This window comes from Anas platyrhynchos, chromosome 3 (genome assembly GCF_047663525.1).
Source record: "Anas platyrhynchos isolate ZD024472 breed Pekin duck chromosome 3, IASCAAS_PekinDuck_T2T, whole genome shotgun sequence".
Lineage (NCBI taxonomy): Eukaryota > Metazoa > Chordata > Aves > Anseriformes > Anatidae > Anas > Anas platyrhynchos.
Window position 1 is genome coordinate 82,691,811 of NC_092589.1, and position 11,960 is coordinate 82,703,770.

Sequence of the window (11,960 nt, forward strand, 5' to 3'; positions counted from 1 at the left end):
GTGTTGTTACACGGCACGGCCCCGCCCCCTTCCGCCCTCCAACCAATCGGCGCGCCGGGAAGCCGCCAGCGCCACGCCTCCCCGCCGGGATCGACCAATCCACGCCGGCCGGCCGCCGCGCTGGCCCCGCCTCGGCCAATCGGCAGCGACACAAACAGTTGGGGCCCCGCCCGCTTCCGCAGGCCGCCCAATCGGCGCGCACACAAACAAGGGGCACTCCCCAGTCTCCGAGGCACGGACCCGAGGAGCGGGGCGGGGGGGCGGGGCCAGCCGCTCCCCTCGCCAGCACCGCCGGCCAATCGCGAGGCGCCCCACCGCCCGGAGGCCACGCCCCCGAAGGCCTCGGAGCCAATCGGAGGCGACGTAAACAGGCGGCGGGGGCGCGCCCTGGGGGGGGTGGCGCGCTCCCGGCGGGGCACGCGGTGCTCGCCATGGAGCCGCCGGCACCGGGCGCTGAGGGGGCTCCGGGGGCCCCGGCCCCGGCCCGGGAGGGAGCGGAGCGGGACGGGCGGAGCCTGGAGGCGCTGAGCCTGGCCGCCGGCAGCACCGGAGCGGCGGCCGCAGCAGCAGGGGTGGCGGCGGGGAGGCCGCAGCCCCCCTCGGAGGGCCGGCGGGCCACGCTGGCGAGCGCCCTGGAGCTGGAGGGGACGGTGCTGCGCGAGGGGCGGCTCACGCAGTTCGTGGCCAACAACCTGGAGCGCCGCATCCGCCTGAGCGGCGCCCCGCGGGGCGAGCAGCCGGCACCGGGCCCTGCACCGGGGGCTGGGCCCGGAGCTGGAGCCGGAGCCGCAGCCGGGGCCAGCTCCATCCCCGCCATCGACCCCGGGGCGCTGCAGGACGTGGTGGCCCTGGCCGGGCAGGTGGCGGCGCAGGTGGACGAGCTGCTGCGGGGCGTGCACTGCGGGCTGCAGGCCCTGACGGCGCTCAGCGTCGGCTGCATCCAGACCTACCGCGACGGCGTGGAGAGCCTGGGCGAGGCGGCCGACCTCAGCATCCGCGCCATGTACGCGCTGGTGGCCCGCTGCGAGGAGCTGGACCGCGCCATGCAGCCCGTGCCCGCCCTGGCCAAGCGCATCCGAGACATGAAGGGCACCCTGGAGCGCCTCGAGGGGCTCTGCAAGTAGCGCCGCACCCGCTGCTGCACCGGGGGTGCGACCGAGCGGGGTGGGCCACCTGCCCGCGGCCCCTCGAAGCCACCCAGGAGCCGGTCTCAGCCCCCCGGCCTCGCACACGGTGGCTTTGGGCCCCCTGTCCTCATGGCCTGCCACAGCCTGGGGCTGGAGGAAGCTTGGCAACTGGTGAAGGGAAAGGGTCTCGGTGTAAACGGCCTGGCCAACCGCCCGCAGCGCTCCGTAGCTTAAGCTCCATTAAAGAATTTGGACTCCACATGCCTTACGCTTGCTGTTTGTTGAGGGCTAGGGAAAACTAAGCAACCTGAATCCGAAGCAGCTGTCAGTATTTATTTCTGATTGAACCTGAAGTTGTGAACGCTTTCTTGATGTTTACGGGCGTACGTGGGTCTTTGTAGTTGACACTTAGTGCCTGACTGAAACAATTCTCATGCTGTTACAGTTAACAAATGGGGAGAATGCTGCTGTCTTACAGGACGCAGTTGTAAGGGCAGATAAGACAATTCGATTCACCAAAACACTTTCTGAGAATAATATAAAATCCACGGGATAGAATTGAGATCTGGATAAGAGCTATCTGAGGTACAAACTACTAAATAAAAGCCTTCAGATAAAATACGTTCTGCCTCTCTCAGTTTCTACAGTTCTCGTAGAAATTTTGAGTGATGTCACTGTGAAATGATGCTGTGATTTCTGTCCAATATGAAACATTTAGTTTGATGAGGAATATGTGTACATTATGGCATTAGACGGGTGTATGACTGGCATAAAGTAAATACTTTGGAAGAATTTACTTAGCTTGAAGCTTTTGTATACACATCACTGTATGCCGAAGTCATTTTGCTGTATCAGTATTTCCACTGAGGCTTGAGAGAGATTCTCCACTAGCTGTGGTTCCTATGCAACTGGGCTTTTAGGCAGTGCTTCTTAGTAAGCTGTTTATATTACAAATGTCTTTGCAACTGGATTTTGACAGAAAAATAATCACTGTGACCCTGAATATGTACAGTGGTGCTTTAGGTGACCAGTGGCTCCCAAAACATTGGAGAAAAGGAATCTAGAAATAATGCACAAGTCCCGTAACTTTTGGTTGAGGAGTCGATAGGTTTATAGTGTGTACAGCCAGCACCCCCATAGCCTCATCAGACCCACTGGTGAGTGAGAGACAGACACTATGATACACAGAACTTCTAAATGTGCACAATACTAAATCTTTACAAAATGATTAGCTTTTAATTTTTTATTTTTTTTTTAATTACCCTTGTTTGCAGTCCCTGGCTGATCCAGGGCCTCTCTGCATGGCTGACCCTCCGCCTTTTCCCTTGGCACAGGGGAGGTTTCGCATCCGGCTTCCAGCCCCAGCAGGCTGGGAATGGGCTGTGCTGCCTTTGTGGTCGGCAGCTCGCACGGTGGTGTCTGCTAGGGAGAAGCTGTGGCTCTGGGAAGAGGGATCAATTAAAGAATAGAGGCTAGTGGAGAGAAAAAGGAGAATGCAGGGCCTAGAAAACGTGAGAGGTTTCATAACACCCCAGGAACAGCTGTCATCATTTAGTTTTGGGGTATTCTTGGGAAAGCTTGAAATTGTCTATCCTGGAGATGTAATGGTTTTGCTAAGTGTGTGGTTTTTTTTTATACATATTTTTTATTTTATTTTTTATGTCAGGACAAAACCAGAGTTTGCTCCTGTTCTTATTGTTGAACTGCACATGAAAGACCCCTGGACATATTGGTATAGCCACGTACATACAGCTCCCCTTTATTCATCCAGTCTAAGGTTAAGCCTTTAAAGCTGACACGTTTTAGTACACGATCAGCTTCCGATAGCTTTTCATTTCCAGTCACCTATGTTCGATGCTAATTCCCTGCTAAAACTGTCGAGCCCGTAGAATAAAATCATTACTTTTGTGTTGTAAATTGTTAGCGATTAGCTGTTGTGGAAGTGTTTCACTTCTTAATTATTGCCTTTCCTGCTTGGTAAAATAGTTTGAAAGCTAATTTAAACTCTGCTCCTGTATGGCTCTGCGCTGGGAGCCATTAGTGTGATTGCAGAGCCAGTTTCAGTCTGGGCCCTCGGGCAATAATTTCTGAGAGTGATGTCATGCAGGGGACGAAAAAGCGATGACTGGCGAGTTCCAGGCATGAAGGAAGCGGTAATTACAGAGGTTTTTTTCATGTCAGCATGACTTGAACGAAGGGCAGACCCAGCTGAGCTGGGCAAAGTGGTTTTTGTTCCCACCTGGTACGCGTGCCCCGTGGTCTCTGTCCCCGTGGCAGGTGTGGCTGTGTGTGTGCTGTGCTTTACAGCCTCCTCCTTCCTATCCCTTCCTTCATTGCAGGAATGGTGCTGCCTGGCAGGGCCCGTATCAGCGCAGCCCTGCTGCCAGCCCTGCCTTTGAAGTTGTGTTTGGACAGCTTGTGAGCTCCGTGCAGCTCCGTGCCCGCCGGTGAGCCTGCTGCCGCCGCAGCCAGAGATGGCTGCGCTGCCTTTTTGATCCCCGTCCAAGCTTTCATGTGCATGTTCTGTGTTAATCCTGGCACTTCCCAGCTTTGGGACTGTTGAGCTTAGCTTTCAGGTTCGTCTAGCCTTTGTTGCTTAACCTGTCACGGAGCAGAGCAAAGCTATGTTTGGATTTTCCAAGAACCTCCCGTGCATTCACATACTTTTCTTGCACAATCCACTCAGTTTTACAATTGATCTTGTTTTCCTTTCCTTATCGGTTGCCAAATGAACTTTTGCTGAGACCAGACAGACAAGGTCAAAGAAGAAAAACACCAAAACGACGTGCCAAACACCGCGCAAAGCCAGGAGCAGAATTAGCTGTTTAGAAATCACCCCCCTGTTCTGGTAACTGCCACCGAGTCCCCTAGGAATTAGGTAAACTTAATTTCTTCTCATCCAGGACAACTGTCAGATTTGACTAAGGAAATCCTTTTTTTTTTTAATATTCATTAAAGTATGTTTGGTCCTGCTTCATATTCTTCGTATTTACATCCCCTGGCTGTTGACTGATCCCTGATTCCATATCCGTGCTATTCAAAGGAGCTTTACCACATGAAACCATGCCACGTCCTGGAGCAGGAGCGATTGCTGGTGTTTCACCTTTAAGGCTTTTTGCCAATGTTGCTCAACTGTGCCAGGAATTCAGTAAGTAAATATATCAACATTTGGTGCCTCTTTCTGCTGACCAGATACCAAAATATATGTCTTTTGGGTGGAATTTCCAGCTCTCCCTGTCAGATTCCAGACTATCTCACCCTGATCAGCACTGGCCTGTACACCTGAAGGAAAGCCTTTAAAAGACCAGCAGGTAGTGTTTCTGTTTCTGTCGCAGCTTACGTTTAGTGCTTGGAAATTGCTCGGAGAACAGGCCGTTCCTATAAAAATCATAAAGAATCCGAATAGTGTGATTTTTGTGAATATTGTCCCCGCTTCTCACCCCACCCTGGCCTCTCGCAGGAAGCGTATCTTGGATCGTCCTTCCTGCCACGTATGTAAGAGCACACACGAGGGCGAGATTCAGGACATTTCTCCCGTAGTGAGCTAACGCAACTATTGCATCAGAGGCAGGAACTGAAACTCGCTGGGTTTCACGTCTGCTGCTCCAGCTTGGTCACTGGGGAAAGCTGTCGAGATCATTGTTCTCCGCTATTCAGAGCTCAAGGAGGTGTGATCCGTGGACTTGGGCCCTGGGCTTCCACCTGGGAAGTTAAGATCATCCTGCCCCCTGATTAGATAATGCCAGAATTACACACGCCCTTACCTCGTAACAGGAAGAATGGTAAAGAATCAAAATGTCAAACTCATGCAGTTTTGTTTCTTTCCTCCTGTTTACACACACTAGAAGCAATGCAAAACCAAAAACCACTGGCAAAAAAAAAAACAAAAAAAAAAAACAAGCATAACCTCCTAACCCAAAGACTGCTAACTGGTCCTCTTCCCAAATCTGCCAGGCCGGCAGTTTCAGCAATAACAATAATTTTGGCTACCAGGATAACACGCTTGAACTGGCTCTCTGCAGCAATGTTAAAACAAATCCTGATGAGAATTAAGAGAAAAGTGTAAAGAATTTTAATATTGGTAAGGGTTGGAGGCAGGACAGTCGGTGCTATTTCCCAAACACTTCCCAAACTGCCAGCTGCTTTTTGTTAGTAGGGCTGTGCACATTGGTCAGAACGCCTCAATGTTAATTAGCTGGGAAAGCTGTGTTAAAACTGTCTTGATTATTTAGACAGATAACTGCTAGAGAGTGCTGTCGCTGCAATCAGTTACAGAATTTGCGTTCATGTTGCTTGTGTTACTGTAAAGTATCTTTGCTGAAAGTTGATTTAATTCAGAAGAGGGTACACATTTATTTCAGTATTTTTATTTTCACAAACGCCGTTTAGAGAGATAAGAAACCTTGAATTTTGTCCAACAGTGTATTTCGTGTCTCAGTGTCACCAGCCTTGGTTTTTCCTTATTTTCTTGTTGTACAATGCTGGAAAAATTCCCAGCATTGAACTTTCTTGTAAAGCAAAGAGCCGTGCCCAGTGAGTTGTGAGGAAGCACATTGTTAAGAAAAGCTTCCTTGTCTGGAAATACATGTAAATCTGGGGGGGAGAAAAATCCACGAACTTGCCAGACGATCATTTCTAATTTTACAGCAATCTAATAGTCGTGGGCGTCTGCTTTGTGACTGGGATTGTTTGACTGCACTCAGTAGCAGAAAATAAAAAATAAAATCCCGAGTTGAAGTCTTAGCTTGTTAATAAACAAGCTTTCTTTCTGGAGCCTCATACCAGCAGTGAACCTTCCAGCCAGATTCACTCGAAGGAGACTTTTCTTGTCTGAACTTGAACTGTTGCCATTCAAGGAAATGCTAAAGTGAAAATAAACTCCTTTAAAGTCAAAGTATCATTTGACTTTGTTCCTCTTTCTGTTTTCACTGCCTAGGCAATTTGTTTACTTGCTGGATTTTTTTTCAGGCTGGGACTTTCCAGTGACGTTTCCTCAGCTGGAAGGAGAGTGGAGTTTTTCACTACTAAGCAACTTCGGGGTTTTCCATTTTCCCAAACTCTTCCCCCATGCAATTTATAGTTGATGATACGGATCTCGTTTGGTTTTGTTTCCCTCTGTAGAGAAAGAAATATGCAACTACAAAAGCCTTTCATTTCTCCTGCTCCAATGTCATCAGCTTTCTTTTGTCTGCCAACAGCAATCTGAAATTTACTACAGTTTTCCCCTTCACCATTTTCCAGAGCTACCCCTTGTACCTCGTTTCCCCCGACAAAACCTTGTTCTGGACCTCACCAGTTCTCAGCATTAATATTTCATCCCACGTATCTTCTGTCTTTGTGTGGCTGGCTACTTCGGTCTTGCTAAAACCTTCGTGTTTACTTTGTGCTTATGTCCTCTTTCAGCTACCCTTGGTGTCTTTTGTTCGTATTCTGCCCTATGTTCAAAATACTCACGTGCGCTTCTTGGCACGAGCTAGCATCTGCTGCCTACCTGGTGTACTGTCTTGATGTCACCGGTTCCTTTATTCTTTACAGTGTGTCGGTAACTCACTTCATCCTTTTCTTTCGTTATTACTTTCTTGGTGCTGTTTTCTGCAGTGCTCCTTGTACCTCGAACATTCACCACCAATTGTCTTGTTTTTAAATCAACCCCGGGAGCAGACAAGTCAGAAACGACATAGATAGAGATTGCTACCAATCATACTAAGACGAAGGAACTACAGGAAAATTAAACATCTGTAATAGAAGAGAGCAAGGTCTCGCTACTTGACTCTGATCTATTTTAATAATATGCCAAAAAAAATGCAAACATCACTGAACTACTTGCAAAACGCCACTACTATAACTGCGTGTGCTGTGCTGTCTCCCTTGAGAGACAGGAAAATCAATCAGCTGCTGCTTACGCTTGCTCTTGAGATCTGGGTTATAGCATTCCAAACGCCACGTGACACAGTGAGGTGATGCAAGATTTATGAAATGCATGCAAGTCCCCAAAGCAAGCAATGTTGTTTTTTCTAGAAAGATTAAGTAAATACTCGAGTAAGGCTGCCATTAAATGGATTTCTGGCCTCCCCGCCTTCATTTGGGCACGTAAGCACGTACGCTCGCACAGAGCTCTCACTGGCTTTGATAAGAGCTGCATGTATTTATGTGGAAGCTGTGAGACTTATCAAGATGTGTTATATTTCTTAATTGCAGCACACCTTGCCAGTGGGTAGTGGTGGAAAAGGATGGCCTCGAATATTAGGAGTAGAGGGTATGCCAAATCAGATCCTGCTGTCCGTTCACCAAGACTGGCACGTACATACTTTAGGAAGGCAAATAAATTCCTTTAGAACAAAGACAGCACCTTCCTGTCAGTGATCCGTGGTCAACTGACACATACAAGTCATAACCAAAGGACTAATTCTACATAAGTGTTAAAATCCCATTTTGAAAGAAAAACTCATGTTGAGCTCTACTGAGTTGAATACCTGTAAAAAAGCTATCTTAACAGTTGCTAAAATTCAACTTTTAATAATGTTCCACTAGGCAGTTCTTTGTAAGTATGTACTATCTTGTTATAAAAATATACCTATCATCAACCATTACGAAAACTTCAATCTGACCAAGCGCCACGGTCTGTTTCTTACACTTTATCTGAACTTTGAGTAGGAGAGGTGACTGATGTAGATGTTGAGTAAAATAGGAGTCATGGAACATAGTTCCCGCATGTGGTAATATAAACCAGGAAAATTGCGTAACTTGTTGATGACTTCTGGAATTTACATAGCACTGTACAAACTTTGGATTGCAGTGTTCATTCATCGTCATTTACAGCTGTGAAATCAAATGGACTTAGTCTCTGTCCTTCACTATTTATGAGCTTTATTTTGAGATAGGGATGAATGCTTTGTCTTGGAAGTACGTTTTGCTAACAGACAAAATAAACTCTGGGACAAAACTGTGTTTGTTTCCCTACAAATGTGTAAGTGGGACAATTTGATAAAAATATCCTTCTGATAGTGATTTGCATGATACTTTGGGAACAAAAGTTTCCTGGGTTGAACGCAGGCAGTGGACTTTTTGTTACACAATGTACTTTCAGTGGCGTGATTGTCACTGCTGCCTGCTAGATAGCGTATCCTTATCAGTCTGTATTACTCCTGTAAAAAGGCATCTGGCTGATGCAAACGTGGGTAAGTCATACCAAGAGGTTTCTCTGTTACACCTATTTATTTATTAGTTGTTTTTTCCTTCTGATCCCTTTTCAGTTCTTACTAGTTCTCATGTGGAATGCCACAGCCGAGCCCTAGGTAGCACTCCTGCTTTAAACTACCTCAAACAAAGTAGATCAGCAAATATACTTTGTGCATACATAGCATTGGCACAGCCAGTGAGGTCGTAGGCTGAGATAACCTATTCAGGACTTGGCACTGATCCTTGAAATTGAATTCTCAGTGCAGGAGAGCAGCGTTTTGGTGGGTTAGTACAGAAGCAGCATACCCCTGGGGCTGAAAAAGACCAGAGATCCCACGGGGAGATCTGCAGGCATGGCTCCAGGTTGATTCACCAGAAGTATGAAGAAAGGATAAGCAGGTCAGTCTGGTGCTAGAGATTGCCTGCCTCTCTTCATTGACCTGCTGGGGTGGGCCTGCAGGGCTGGCGAGTACCCACTGCAGCCGCTATCTCCCTCAGCATCAGAAATGAGTCTATCTCTGAGGTGATTAACACCATCAAAACTGGATATACGTGTATTTATAATGTGTTTGTATGCCATGGTTCCTACCGAAGAAAACAATATTTAATGCTAAAGAGATGAGTGGAATTGAACTGTCCTTTGTAGCCGAGTCCACATTGTTGTACATGTGGTTTTGTTACCCATAGAAAATAGAACAAACAAACAAACCCAACAACACAACCTTTTATGGTGACACTGAGTTTCAGTAACAGATGCAAAAGCACATAGCCAGATCAAGAAAAATGGATGTAACCATAGTTTACTGACTATGGTTATCTGAGAGCTGTCCTGAGTTTCTTTAGGCTATGGCCTTTGAGCTTTTCCAAACTCTCCAATCAAATTCCTTTCACAAATCTAATAAAATAGGGCTAATAGGGCTGCTAAGAGGGTGAAGGGCCTAGACGGGGAGACCCACAAGAAGCTGCTGAGGTCCCTTGGCCTGTTCAGCCTGGAAAAGAGGAGGCTGAGGGGAGACCTCATGGCGGCCTACAGCTTCCTCACGAGGGGGAGTGGAGGGGCAGGCGCTGATCTCTTCTCTTTAGTGATCAGTGATAGGACCCGAGGGAATGGGGTCAAGCTAAAACAGGGGAGGTTCAGGCTGGATATCAGGAAGAGGTTCTTCACTGAGAGAAACTGCGACCGTGTTCTGATATTTGGTGGCAATACCAGATATGTGTAAGGCAGCCTGAACAGTCCCCATCTTGCCCCAGCCCTGCCTACTCCTTCCTGACTGTCTGCTGCTTTCTCCTGGGAATTTACCCACACTGTTTATCCAGCCACAAAACGAAAACGACACAAGGAACTTGACCCAGCTGCTCCCAGCAAGGAGTGAGGGGGAGGCTTGTCTGCAGCCTGCTTGCAGCAGCTTTTCAGCTGCATCGCTTCCCTTTTTTTTTTTTTTTTTTCCCCTGCGTGAGCACAGACAGCTGCTCAGCACAAGGGAGGAATCATGGAGCAGAAAGGGTGTGTGAGCCCAGCGCTCACAGCAGGGCTCAGCAAAGCGCTGGGGGCTGGCTTGCAGCTACTCAAGCCCTGCTGTCCTGCAGCCTGCAAAGCCGAGCAGCTTGTGCTGAAAAGAGGCCTGCAACTAGAGGCAGGGTTGTGCTGGAAACGTTGGTTAAACAATGGCTCGGATTTTAATTTGATGCAGTTAGATACATAAAAACTCCTTTCTGCATGGCTGGACCTTCAGCTGCCAAGTGGGTAAAGAAGATTACCTAGCAACAGCTCTGCCCTTTTCGATGCTGGAACAAACTACCGCGGAGAGAAGAATGGAAAATAATTAAGTGGGTTGTGTTTCAGGACAAAATGCCTCGTCTTTTCAGTCTGCCCGCTCCCTTTGTGGTAATCAAAGTTTGCATCTAACATGCAAACAATCAAAACAGGCTTCCTATTTTAAACCAGCACACCCTTATGCGTAACCAGGATTATGTCCATGCTGTTCATACTAATTTGAGACCCTCTATCTCTGTGTCATCGCTCAATAATTTATGTGTAATAAAGCATTTTAGATCTATTCATGACTCTCCGCGGTGGTGTACAAAAGGTTCCTGGCACGTTTTTCTAATTCTCCATGTTAGAGTATTTGTGTAGGTAGGGCTTGATTCACAGTCCACTGAAACTGGTAAAAGCCTTTCACTTAACTTTAGAAACCTTAAAATGTGTCCCATAGTGGGTCTCTGCCAAAACATCCAATTATAGTCAAAAATAAAATACTGAACTCGTTTTAGCACATCTAACTCTTGATACGTGGAAGGCTATGTGGAGATTTTTCTCCCCGAAGGGATTTTTGAAAAGCAGTTTCTGAATAGCAGAAGTAGATAAAGGAATTCACAAAATGACTTTTCATAGAAGAGTTAGGATTTCTAAGTAAAAGCCTACATCTTTTCAGTGTGGAAAGATTGTTTAGCCAACCCCCAAAACTTCAAACTACTGGAACATAGGGAGAACCTTAGAGGTCCAGGAAGCTGAAGTTCCAAGTTTCAGGGAACTGCAGCCACCTTCATACCTCCTTCCCTTTCACAAGGACCTTAATCTGAGTAACCCCTAGAAGTCCACCTGGACAATGACAGTTTCATACCCATATCGATTAAAGGTTTGAGTATGAGTAGGTTTATCTGCATTAATCTTAACTACGTGCAGAAGGCAGTGGAAACAAGCATGGATTTCAACTGTGGTTGTGTGGACAGTGAGGGAGAATGGTTACTAAATTCTCCAAGGCAAAGCCCATTCCATAATGTCTGTCATAAATAATTACTGTGTGATGTAGCCTGAGCTAGTGAGAATGTGGAAAAGAGTGCTTCTAGGCTATGCGAAATGTGTGTGAAATGAAAACAGATTTCTGCTCCTTTCTCTAAGGAATGCTCGGAAGAGGCAAATCTACAACCTATACAATGTCCCTGTCTAAAAGGACATTTGCCAACTTACTCTGAAGGTTTCTGAGAGCAGGGATGCTGCATATGTATATATTAGGATATTCCTCTTGCTCTGTGCTTGGTTTTGAGCGAAGCTCTTGCAGGGAAAAGTGGGATGTGTTCTTGTAAAGCTTGTTCCACAATGAATACTGACAGAAAGAAAAGCTATTTTCATAAGGCAATGTTTGAGCATCTGATTTTCTCTATATGTTTGCATACATATATTTTGCCATAATTTAATTTGTATACAATATATATATATAAAAAAAAAAAAGGCCATGTGGCTGCTAGGCTAATCACTTTGCTTTACTTCTTTTCCTTCATCTTTGGCCAGTTTCTTGGGACATTTTCAGGACTGCAAACACCTCATGATAGAGACTGTGGTCTTCATTTATACATGCACATTACAGTGCATATTTTGTATATTACAGGCATATAAATCTGCAGGTATTTTCTCACATACTGTATTATAGCTAATACATATGTTATTTTTCACAGGCTTTATGTTCACGTATATCCATAGTATACATATCCAGAGGCTCAAACTTAGGATGCAGAATGTCAGAGAGTGCCTAAGGGGAATAATCTTGACTTTGTGTGACTGATCACATGAGAAAAATATTTCTACCGGTATAGCAACCCAGAATTTGATCATCACGTACGCAGGTTTGTAGGCTGAAAGACTGAGCCTCGCTCGGC